This window comes from Benincasa hispida, chromosome 11 (assembly GCF_027475165.1).
Source record: "Benincasa hispida cultivar pf3 chromosome 11, pf3_genome.v1.1, whole genome shotgun sequence".
NCBI classification, from domain to species: Eukaryota; Viridiplantae; Streptophyta; class Magnoliopsida; order Cucurbitales; family Cucurbitaceae; genus Benincasa; species Benincasa hispida.
Genome location: NC_143488.1, coordinates 14,246,964 through 14,258,735, shown reverse-complemented (window position 1 = coordinate 14,258,735; position 11,772 = coordinate 14,246,964). Strand labels below are relative to the sequence as shown.

At 37.9% G+C, this 11,772-nt stretch overlaps 1 pseudogene; it reads left to right on the top strand.

The window, feature by feature from the left end:
- The first annotated feature begins 9,754 nt into the window (after positions 1–9,754).
- On the top strand, positions 9,755–10,072 carry LOC120090552 (caffeic acid 3-O-methyltransferase pseudogene; annotated as a pseudogene).
- The last annotated feature ends 1,700 nt before the right edge of the window (positions 10,073–11,772 follow it).

Below are 11,772 nucleotides of genomic sequence, written 5' to 3'. Positions count from 1 at the left end.
CCTGCCCTCGACGGAAGCCGATTCGAAATGAAGCCGTTGATGCTGCAGTGGATCTAGACTGTAGGACAATTCGAAGAAAGGCGTGGCGAGGACCTGCATGCCCACCTCCGAAGCTTTATTGAAATCTGCAATACTTTTGTGTTCCTGAACATCTCTGCCGAAGAAGTTCGACTAACTTTGTTCCCATTTTCTCTTTGTGATTAGTCAAGAAAATGGGTGTATTCTCTCGAACCGAGAGACATTACTTCATGGGAACAGGTCGTGGAGAAGTTTATGAAGAAGTACTTTTCATCTACTGAGAATCCTAGATGAAGGAAACTAATTACAAATTTTGAACAAGACATGGACGAATCACTCAGCGATGCCTAGGCGAGGTTTAAGAGGTTGGTCCAGGACTGTCCACATAATGGTTTGCCAGACTGCCTTCAAATGAAAATCTTTTATCATGGTTTGATTCCTGCTTCGCAGACCACTGCCAATGCGACAACCAGTGGTGGTCTGCTTGATAAGACGTATGACGAGGCGAAGAATATCTTGGATCGCATCTCTAAGAACCATGAAGATTGGAGAGAGAGCGACCAAAGATTGAGGATCAAAGACGTTGATGCAAGTAATGGTGCTATTGCTTCCCTAAAAAATCAGATGACTGCAATGATGAACTTAATGCAGGGAATTGCGATCAATAGCCCAACACCACAAATTGGGCAAATCAATGCAATCAGTCCAAAAATGGCAAGGTGTACGACTTGCGGTGATGGGCACGCGTTGGAGGAATGCCCGCAAAATCCACAATTTGTTTACTTTGTGCAAAATAATCCCTTTTCGAATAACTACAACCTCGGGTGGAGAAACCACCCCAATTTTGCTTGGAAAAATCAGCAATAAAATTTCCAATCCGTGGCATAGAAAGAAAGGCCACCAGAATTCTTCCCACGCAACAACGCTCAGACAAGCAATCAAGCAAGTAGCTCACAACCACCACAATCCTCTTCCTTGGAGAGCCTGTTGAAGCAGTACATAGAGAAAAACGAAATTGTGCTTCAAATCAGGCTACGTCCATCCGTAATCTAGAATTACAAATGGGCCAGATTGCGAGTGAGCTAAAGAGTAGACCGCAAGGGGCTTTGCCAAGTTCTACAGAACTCCCACGCAACCTGGGGGGATCAGGTAAAGAGCAATGTCAAGTTGTGACATTGCGAAGTGAGAAAATTATGGAGGGAGAATAGAAGGAGTTTAGTCGGACAGCTCTCATTGTGGTAGATCCTAAAATTGCGGTGACGCAAGAAGAAGAAAGGGAAAAAGAAGCAATAGAACCAGAGGTTGTGTCGACCTCTAAGCCAACTGAAACAGGGACCGTGAAAGTGTAGTTACCCCCTTTCCCGCAGAGACTAAGGAAGAAAAAGAATGAAGAGGTACAGTACCAACGCTTTCTGTCTATGTTAAAACAATTACATGTTAATATTCCATTCAGTGAAGTGATTGAGGAAATGCCTGCCTATGCAAAGTTTCTAAAGGATATGCTAATTAAGAAGAGGGGAGCTAGTAAGTTTGCCACGGTGGCGTTAACACAAAATTCAAAATCAATTATTCCACCGAAGATGAGCGATCCTGGGAGCTTTACTATCCCTTGCTTCATAAAAGGACTTTACATTGAGAAAGCCTTGTGTGACCTAGGAGCCAACATAAATTTAATGCCTCTGTCGATCTTTAGGCAGTTGAATGTGGGGCAACTTGTGCCCACAACCGTGACGCTCCAACTGGCTGATAGATCTCTGGTGCATCCAGAGAGAAAGGTGAAGAACGTGCTGATCACCATTGATAAGTTTATCTTACTAGCCGACTTCATCATATTGGATTACGAGGCCGACAAAGATGTGCCCATCATCTGGGGCGACCATTTTTATCAATAGATCGTGCCCAGATCGATGTACATAAAGGGGAGATCACTTTGAGCACCAACGGACAGAAGCTCAAGTTCAACATAATTCGTGCCATGAAGTTTCCTGATGAAGAAGACCTGCATGACTCAGATGACGACAAGATTTTGATTGAAGAAGAAAAGTTTGATGAAGAAAATGAAGAAGAGGATGCCAATGCATCCGTTGCTGCCTGTAATGCGATCATAACAAAAACAAGCAAGGAAGAAGAGATGATCGCAGATCAAGAAGAAGAGCCAACAGAAAAAGAAGAAGGAAAAACAATGCATCCATCCCTAATAGAACCACCAACACTGGAATTAAAGACCCTACCAACCCATCTAAAGATTACATTTTTTTAGCAGAACGAGAAGCTGCCAGTTATTATTTTCTCTAAGCTCAACAAAGACCAGAAGAATTTGTTGATGAGCATTCTAAGGAAACATGTGCGAGCAATTGGTTGGACGCTCACTGACATTAGAGAAATTGGCCCAGCGTACTATATGCACCGCATTCGTCTTGAAGAGGAATATTAAGCAACGATCAAACTTAGCATAGGCTCAACCCTACGATGAAAGAGGTCGTTAAAAAGGAAATCATTAAATGGTTAGATGCGGGCATTATCTATCCTATAGAAGATAGCACGTGGGTCAGCCCCGTTTAGTGTGTGCCGAAAAAAGGTGGCATGACAGTAGTTCCGAATGAAAACAATGAATTAATACTGCAAAGGACCGTCACTGGGTGGCGCATTTGCATGGACTACCGCAAGCTGAATGCAACCACAAAGAAAGATCATTTTCCTCTGCCATTCTTTGATCAAATGCTAGACCGACTAGCAGGAAGTTACTTCTACTGCTTTCTGGATGGTTATGTTGGGTACAACCAAATTATGATCGCTCTAGAAGACTAATACAATACCACATTCACCTACCCATATGGGACCTCTGCTTTTCATCGCATGCGGTTTGGCCTCTGCAATGCGCCAATCATGTTCCAAAGATGCATGATGACCATCTTTTCAGGCTATCTCGAGGACTCTGTTGAAATCTTTATGGACGGCTTCTCGGTTTATAAGAACACCTATGAAGTCTATCTAGCCCACTTGGAGAAGATACTGAAGAGATGCGAAGAGACGAATCTGGTGCTCAACTGGGAAAAATGCCATTTCATGGTGAAGGAAGGCATAGTGGTCGGACACAAGATCTCCTGGAATGGGCTAGAGGTGGACAAAGCAAAAAAGGAAGAAATTGAAAAACTTCCACCTCCAACTAGCATGAAGGCTATACGAAGCTTCTTGGGGCACGTTGGATTCTACAGACGATTTGTCAAAGACTTTTATAAAATAGCATGACCACTGAGTGCGTTATTAGAGGCTGACAGAAAATTTGAGTTTGACAACAACTACCTCAATGCATTCAAAGTTTTGAAGAATTCACTGATTACCGCACCCGTACTAATTACACCTGATTGGGCACTGACTTTTGAAATAATGTGCGATGTAAGCGGATATGCGATGGGAGCAGCTTTAGCTCAAAAGAGAAAAATAATCTTGCATCCGATCGTATATGCAAGTAAAACATTAAATCCTACTCAAACAATTACACCACCACAGAGAAAGAGCTTCTCGCAGTAATTTTTGGTTGCAAAAATTTTGAGCATATCTATTGGGAATAAAGGTACTCATCCATACTGATCACTCGGAAATAAAGTACTTAATGAAAAAGAAGGACGCAAAGCCAGGTTGATCAGATGGGTTCTACTCCTTCAAGAATTTGACATAGAAATAATTGACCGGAAGGGGATAAAGAACAAAGTTTCGGATCACTCGTCTAGACTGGAAAATCCTGAGGTTGACTGCAATGAGTCTGAGGTGAGTGCGGTGTTCCCGGATGAGCAGCTGTTCCACATTGCAGAATTGCCTTGGTATGTTGACATAGTCAACTATCTGGTTTAGAGCAATTTTTTGATGATTATACCTACCACCAATATAGGAAGCTCAAACATGAATGTAGACATTATTATTGGGATGAGCCAAATATGTATAAAAGAGGGGCATGCCAGATTTTGCGCTTATGCGTACCAAATGCTGCTTATCAATGCATATTATCGCAATGTCACGACTCACCATATGGTGGGCACTTTGGAGGATAGCCCACCACAGCTAAGGTGTTACAATGTGGATTCTTTTATCCTACATGGTTTAAGGACGCAGCTGACTATGTAATGAAGTGTGATCGATGCCAACGCACAGGTAACATTTCATGGAACACCATCTTAAAGCTTGAACTGCTCAATGTGTGGGGTATTGATTTCATGGGACCATTCCCTCCCTCGAATGGTAAATAATATATTCTATTAGCTGTCGATTATATCTCCAAGTGGGTAGAGGCAGTGGCATGCACCACTAGTGATGCGGCGGTAGTCTCTCAGTTCCTGAAGAAACATATTTTCACTCGTTTTGGCACTTCCCGTGCCATCGTAAGTGATGAAGGGTCCCACTTTTTCAACCATAATATCAAGGAGTTGTTGCGTAAATACAACATTCTCCACAAGGTTTCCACCGCATACCATCTACAGACAAATGGTCAGGTCGAAGTGTCCAATTGAGAAATTAAACTGATACTTGAGAAGGTAGTAAGGCCTTCACGAAAAGATTGGGCAACGAAGCTTGACGATGCGTTGTGGGCATACCGAACTGTATTTAAAACACCAATAGGTATGTCCCCATATGCATTGGTATTTGGTAAGGCGTGTCATTTGCCTCTGGAGCTGGAATTTAAGGCATTGTGGGATGTAAAGAAGTTGAACTTTGATTTAAAGAAAGCAAGAGAAGCGCGAATAATGCAACTGGTCGAGCTAGAAGAATGAAGGATTAACGCATATGAGAATGCGAAGATTTACAAGGAGTGCATGTAGCGTTGGCACGACAAACACATATGTGGCAAAATCCTCCAAGTCGGGCAGAAGGTCTTGGTCTTCAACTCACGTCTACGGCTCTTCTAGGGAAAACTAAAGTCACATTGGTCCAGACTATTCATAGTCAGACAAGTATTCCTGCATGGTGCAGTGGAATTATCAAATGATGACGGAACCAACATATTCAAAGTTAATGGGCAGCGAGTAAAGGCATATCATGGAGAAGTCTAGCATCGCCAAGTCGACTCCGTGGAACTAAAAAACTTTGAATAAAGAAGGAAGTAGGTGGTCCCTGCATTATCAAACGATCACAATCCATCAGGGACGCAAGTTTAGGAAGCATGGAATCTTCAATTCTTCTCTACTATTTAGAATTCTCACTATATCGTTTCAGTCTTTATCTATTCTTATTAAAAAAAAAGGGAGATTGCGATAATGAATTTTGTTTTGTTTAAAATAATTTTACCCTTTCTCTATTTTTCTTACAACGATCGAGGCGCTGGATTGCGGAGATGATACACGAAGAAGCAACTTACTCTATTCCGTCACCGCAATCCAAAGAAGATAGATCGCCATAAAGAAGGATGCATCAATACATAATGCAGGCGACATCGCAAATTTGGGGGTGTATTCTTCCCTATCTTTATTTCAAATTTTGCACTGTCACATCGCATTTTAGTTTTAAAATTTTTATCACCGCATCCTCTTTGATTATCGCAATCATTTGACATGGATAAATTTAGTAAGTTACCGCATGTTATCTCTTTGCCAATTATGATTTCAATGATGAAAAACATGCTTCTATTTCTTTCGTATATATTAGAGTCAACTTAACGTTAAGATAATCACCTCATAAAATATTTCTAGAAGTTAGAGGTTTGCTAGCTTTCTTTCAAATTCTCTTTACGAAGCATTCTAAGAACATCACATGACTTATTTTAATCTTTTGGCAATGAGGACATTGCTGCATTTTAAATTTGGGGGTGAGGTATTTATTTTCGACCTTGCTATTTTGAAAAAAAAAAAGGAGAAAAATTTTGAGAATAACAACTCCACTGTTAATGCAATGGAAAACCCATGTTGATAAGAGTTAAGTTGTGAAAGACACTTACCCGTAGTTGGATGTCCGCATGACACACGTGGGGGCAAGCCAAAACGAAAGTAAGTCACCAGGATCGATGTATAAATAAATGACCACAACTCCACTGCCAAGTAGGTATGAGTTTAGTCTGAGAAAGAGCACATTGCTCGTAGTTAAATGTTTGTATGACACACGTGGGGGCAAGCCAAAACAAAGGCAAGACACTTGAATCAGCACAATGTCAGAAAAAAAAATAATGTCAAGAAATATGCAAGAATAAAATCATTTGACACCCCGGTGGAAAATTTTCTTTTTGAAATAAATCATGCGATGTTTCGAAAATTGTAAAGTCCTTTTGAATGTTAAGCTTGCAGTCTCTAGGTCTTAGAAATATTTTAAGAAGAGACTTGAATAAGACTTAAGGAAGTTTTGGTATATAGGAATCGAAAGAAGTATCCTTAAGAAATCTAGGGAAAGAACATTGTGGTCGATTTGCTAAAAAAAATCATTAGCTTATGCTTGAGGACAAGCATTGTTTAAATTTGGGGTTTTGATAACGGGCAGAAATACACGTTATCATAGTGCTATGTTCTTAAACTTTGAAAGGATAATTTGCATGGAGCTCTGGTTCAGACAAGAAGAACAATGTTGGCTTGCATTGATAAAACATGTCAAATTGCATCCAAAAAGCATCAGATTCATAATATTATAGTCGCATGTGTTCATCGCATTAGAACAGTTTATTTTTGTATTTTTGTGCAGAATATGCAATGATGCAAGGCGAAAATTGCGATCATAGGAAATCATTGGTCGAATGCAGCATTACCGCAAGGCTTTGCGGTGATCGTGTTCGCAAACATTTACTCAAGAAAGATTGTCGCAACTTGATCGGCGCAACATGGTGGGCGTATCTGGGTGAAAGGCTAATTAATCGTGATGGAACAGAAAGCTGATGATAGTCGAATCCGAATTAAGTTGACAGCCGCTAGCGATAACAAGTACATTCAGCTTTTTGGTGACAAATATTCGGCGCATCAATCAGGGAATTAAAGTCATCCCATCTGTGCAATCATATGAGAGAAGCCACCATTCACCCTAGATGTTCTATAAATACCAGAGGCATCCTTCAGAAAAGGGGTTCAGTTGTTGTTCACCGTTCCGTCAGTTCGAAAATTCATACGTTCGGATCGCATGTCTTTGTTCATAGTTTCTTTTCGTTTTAAGGTGAAGCAAGAGAAGAGTGGTGATGTTAGAGATCACTTAGGAAAACTCAAGAGAGAACCTTGAGGCGTAGAAGCAGAGAGCGGGCCGACTCTTGCGAGAGCGAGATTATCTTTTGAACACGAGTAGAAAAACAGTGTAAAAGCCTGAGCAGCAAGAGAATTCTACTAGGCTCTTTATTCTATTCTTGCATTGATGTTTTGTACTTCATCTCTACATTTATACAATGGATGTTCTTATTCTACATTTGTTCACTCTCCTAAAACACATGAGTAGCTAAACTAGTTGAATGGGTTGAGAAGAACTAAGCTAACATAACCTAGGAAGTTCATTACTTACGATTATCTTGTATTATGCTGTGCCAAATATCCCTTTAGAGCTACTCGAGAGAGAGACTGAAGAAAGAACATAGGACTCGAGAGAGTCAGGTTAGAATCTAGACTCGAGAGAGCAAGATTAGAACTATATAATCAAGAGATAGGGACTTAGAGATAAGCTCTATTTGCCAACCTGCATCACATGCATCCTAGAGATAGGAATAATATTATGTGGTCGCCTTATTTATGTTTGTGTTATTCTGTCATTGCATAAATAAGAATAGAGGCTTATGCGTAGGTCCTATAGACTTATCGCATATATCGCATGCGTTCTAGCATTAGAAGTCGTAGCATTCGCATCGAGAGATGGTTTACTATTGTATGCATGTTGTATGATCACAAAGCATGAGCGCATCCTAGGAAGTATTAGCCGAAACCCTACTCAACCCGTTCACTGCATACTCATCGCATTTCCCGTTTATTCAACTCTTTTCAAACTCCGCCGCATGTGTTTATTTTTCATTACCACAAACAACAACCTCAACAACTATTTATTTATTTGGTTACCACAAAGTTTCCATAAAAATTAACATTGCAACCTGTTTTCATAAGTCCCTGAGTTCGACCTTAGACTTACCAGGAAACTCAGTGGAGTGTACACTTGGATTTCGCTGAGGAAATTTGAGTGTTCAACGCAATTTCACTATCGCATATCATCTATAATTCCACTTCATAAAACCAAGCATCACTAGTGAAATGTAAGTCTCAATTATGAACAATATTATATAATGAGACTTGTCATTTCATTATCTGGTCTTATACAAACTCCTTTGTATAGAATACCCATGCTCACATGTCTCCACATGAATGGTCAGGATCAAATCATTTGAGTAGTTTACAATAATTGTAACATCTACAAAGTGGGTTGTATTTAGTGTCACTAGGATAAGGAATCCAGCCTTATTCATCTACTACAGACCACTTAGGTTATCACTTAAATATGATCTACCTGTATGTCTCTACATACATGTTTAAGCTACAGATAATAAACTTAGATGTTAGTTTATTGGTTTATGGGTTTAATGCTACAAAATCTCAAATAAAACATCTCATATTTTATTAAATAAATAAAATATTTGTACAATACAATTACAAACTACATGACCCTACGAGATTTAGGGCATCAATCCCAACATCATCCATATTTCTTACAATAATTTGCGTCTTTCTTAAGTACAATGGTTGGATTCTTAGCCAAATTCCAAAAATAAAAACAACTTTTTGAAAGTTAATATTTTTAGTTATCTAAATTTGGCTTAGTTTTTTAAACCGTTGGTGAAAGGTAGATATAATGGAAGAAATTTGGAAGTGGGAGCAATATCTATAGACTTAATTTTTAAAAATAAAATAGTTACTGAGAGGGGCTTAAAGTATTGTTTTTTTTTAAAAACGTATTTGGACTCACTGAACATGTCACTTGGAGAAATGGATTTTGTTAATCATCAAAATAGTTTTGGTAATGTGCGTGCCAGTAGAATTTTATGAATTACTTTATTAAACCTATAGTAATAAAACAATAATTTAATGATATATAAAAGAAAAAAAATTGGATACTATCTGGGTATACGTACCTTTATGTAGCCTAGACAATTATCCAATAAAAATTTTGTTTTTTTTTTTTTTTTGTAAAAGAAAGAATGCATGTATAATCAGGTCGTTGCACCTAATTGTTGTCGTATACAAAATGACTTAATTGAAAAGAGTGATACTTGAGTGTATCTCAGGATACACCCATTTTGTGCATCCCTTTCCACCACTCAAATAAAAAATATTAAAATATTCTGGAAAAAAAGGAGAAAAGTAAAATTTATCATATGATAAGTTATGATTGAACAATTTGGTGGAATACACAAACATGAGTACTATTCGAGATGCCTAAGTATTTTTAATTGAAAATATGATTGAGAACCAAATTGAGAATTGAATAGTGTTTCCATTTCAAGTATTTTCCTTTTCTTTATCCGTTGTCTTTTCCTTGTAAAAAAATTTAAAACTTCTGTTGGGATGCGAAAAAACCAATCAAACATTCTATTGCCTTTTTCTCTACTACCCATTTTCTGCAACTCTATCCATCAAATAAATTCCCACAGCCTCAACTTCCCTCTTCATCACACAACTCCAGCTAGAAATGGCTTCCACAGCAGAGGAAATAACCATCACTTCCTTCGACAAATGCTGCCACTGCCCAAGAAGAACAACACTATGCTTATGCTACGCAATTGGCTACTTTATCGGTGGTGCCGATGACACTCCAAGCAGCCTTCGAGCTCGGCGTGTTTGAGATCTTGGCCAAGGCCAGGAATGGGGCCGAGCTCTCTCCGGCAGAGATAGCGGCTGAGACCACAACAAAACCCGAAGCGGCGACAATGGTTGATCGGATGTTGAGGCTTTTGGCGAGCCACTTGGTTGTGGGATGCTCTTTGGCCTTTGATGAAGATGGGAATGTGCAGAGACTTTATAGCCTTACGCCGGTTTCCAAGTATTATGTTCGTAATGAAGATGGTGTCTCGTTCGGTCCACTTTTATCGTTGCTTCAAGATAAAAACCTTCTCCATAGCTGATTTGCTCTCTTTTCTTTACATTTTCATTATTCAATACTATATTTTCCTCCTTTTTGTGTCTAAATAGTTTCTGAGTTTTTTTTTTTCCTCTTTTTAATGTTGCTTTTAAGATGGAAAAATATTTAATTAATTTTGATTCGTTTGTTGACCATTTGGATTTTTGTTTTTGTTTTGAAAAATTAAGCCTATTTTATCTATATTTCTTACAAAAATTTACATCTTTGTACAATGGTTAAATTGTTAGTCAAATTCTATAAACAAAACAACTTTTTGAAAGCTATTTTTTTAATTCTTAAAATTTAGCATGGTTTTTAAACGATTGGTGAAAAGTAATTAACAAAGAAAGAAATTTGGAGGTGGAAGTAATGTATATATGTTTAATTTTCAAAAACAAAATGGTTACCAAACGACGCTTTGACTTTTGATTTTTTAAAATTAAGGTGGTAAACACTATCTTTTCCTATAACTTTATATGTTTTGTCATTTAATCTTTTACTTTTTCAAAAACAAAATAAATTCTCACTAGAAGAAATTCGGGCTTTAATGTCGATTGGAAAAAGTGAAATCGGATGTATAATGTCGGTTTAAAAAAATGAATCTTTAATGTTGGTTTAAAACCGACATTAAAGGTGTAATTTTTTTTTTCTTATTTTATTAAATAATAAAACCCTATATCCGTCACCTCCTTCTCTCTTATGCCCAAACCCTATCTCACTCGCCTGTCCTTCACCCTTCTTCGCTCGTCCGTCGATCTCTTTCACGCCGTCGCTCGCCCATGTCCGTCGATCTCCTTCACGTCGTCGACGTGAATGAGGACTGTAGACCTCGTAGTCTCCGATGTTGAATGAGGTAAGTTTGAGTAGTGTTGGAATTTTGATGTTTTTATTGATTTTCATTAGTTTTTTAATTCCCCAAATTTTTGCTGTTTAATTTTTTTTTCTTTTCCATACACATTCTTTCACAAAACCATTTACAGGGTTATTCTGAATAATCTTTGATTTCAAATGATAAAAGCAGCAAGTGAAAATTTCGATATAATGTAAACTATTTTGTAAGCAAATTTCTTTTGAATTCATTGTTTACCTTGTAAAATGAGTTTATTAATTACCAAATTGCATAAGATTTTAATTTTTTTATTATTATTATTATGTTGATGACATTTTGTCATTTGATTTTGGTTGCTACAGTTTTTCAAGGATAGAACCAAAGGGGAAGGGGTTAGGAGTATTAATTACTCAACAGAGGATGTATATTTTACTTTTTCTTATATAAATTTGCAATTTCTATAGATTATGTTAATGACATTAATTTGACTTCTCAATTGTTGTTTGTGATAATGTCTGACTAAATAAAACCCAATAGTTTTAGTAGAGAGATTGTGAGATTGTTGGATAGTTAGGATTGATAATTGAAGTCATTTTCTTGCCCACTTGAGGAAATGACATCTCCCAAACTTATAGATTAAGCCCTCTGGTCGTTGAGACATGTTCAAGCTTTTACTTCTAAGTTGTAATTGTTTCTTGTTTGTACTTCTTTTTCTCTCTTTTCATGTTTTTTTTTTTAGTTTACTTTTTGGTTTAATCCTCTCCTATTGGGATGTTCTACAAACCACCAAATCGAATCCATAAATTGACATCCAATTCTCTCTCTCTCTCCATAAACTTTTTCAGTGTTAAGCTCGTGGTCTGTTGAGAATTGGA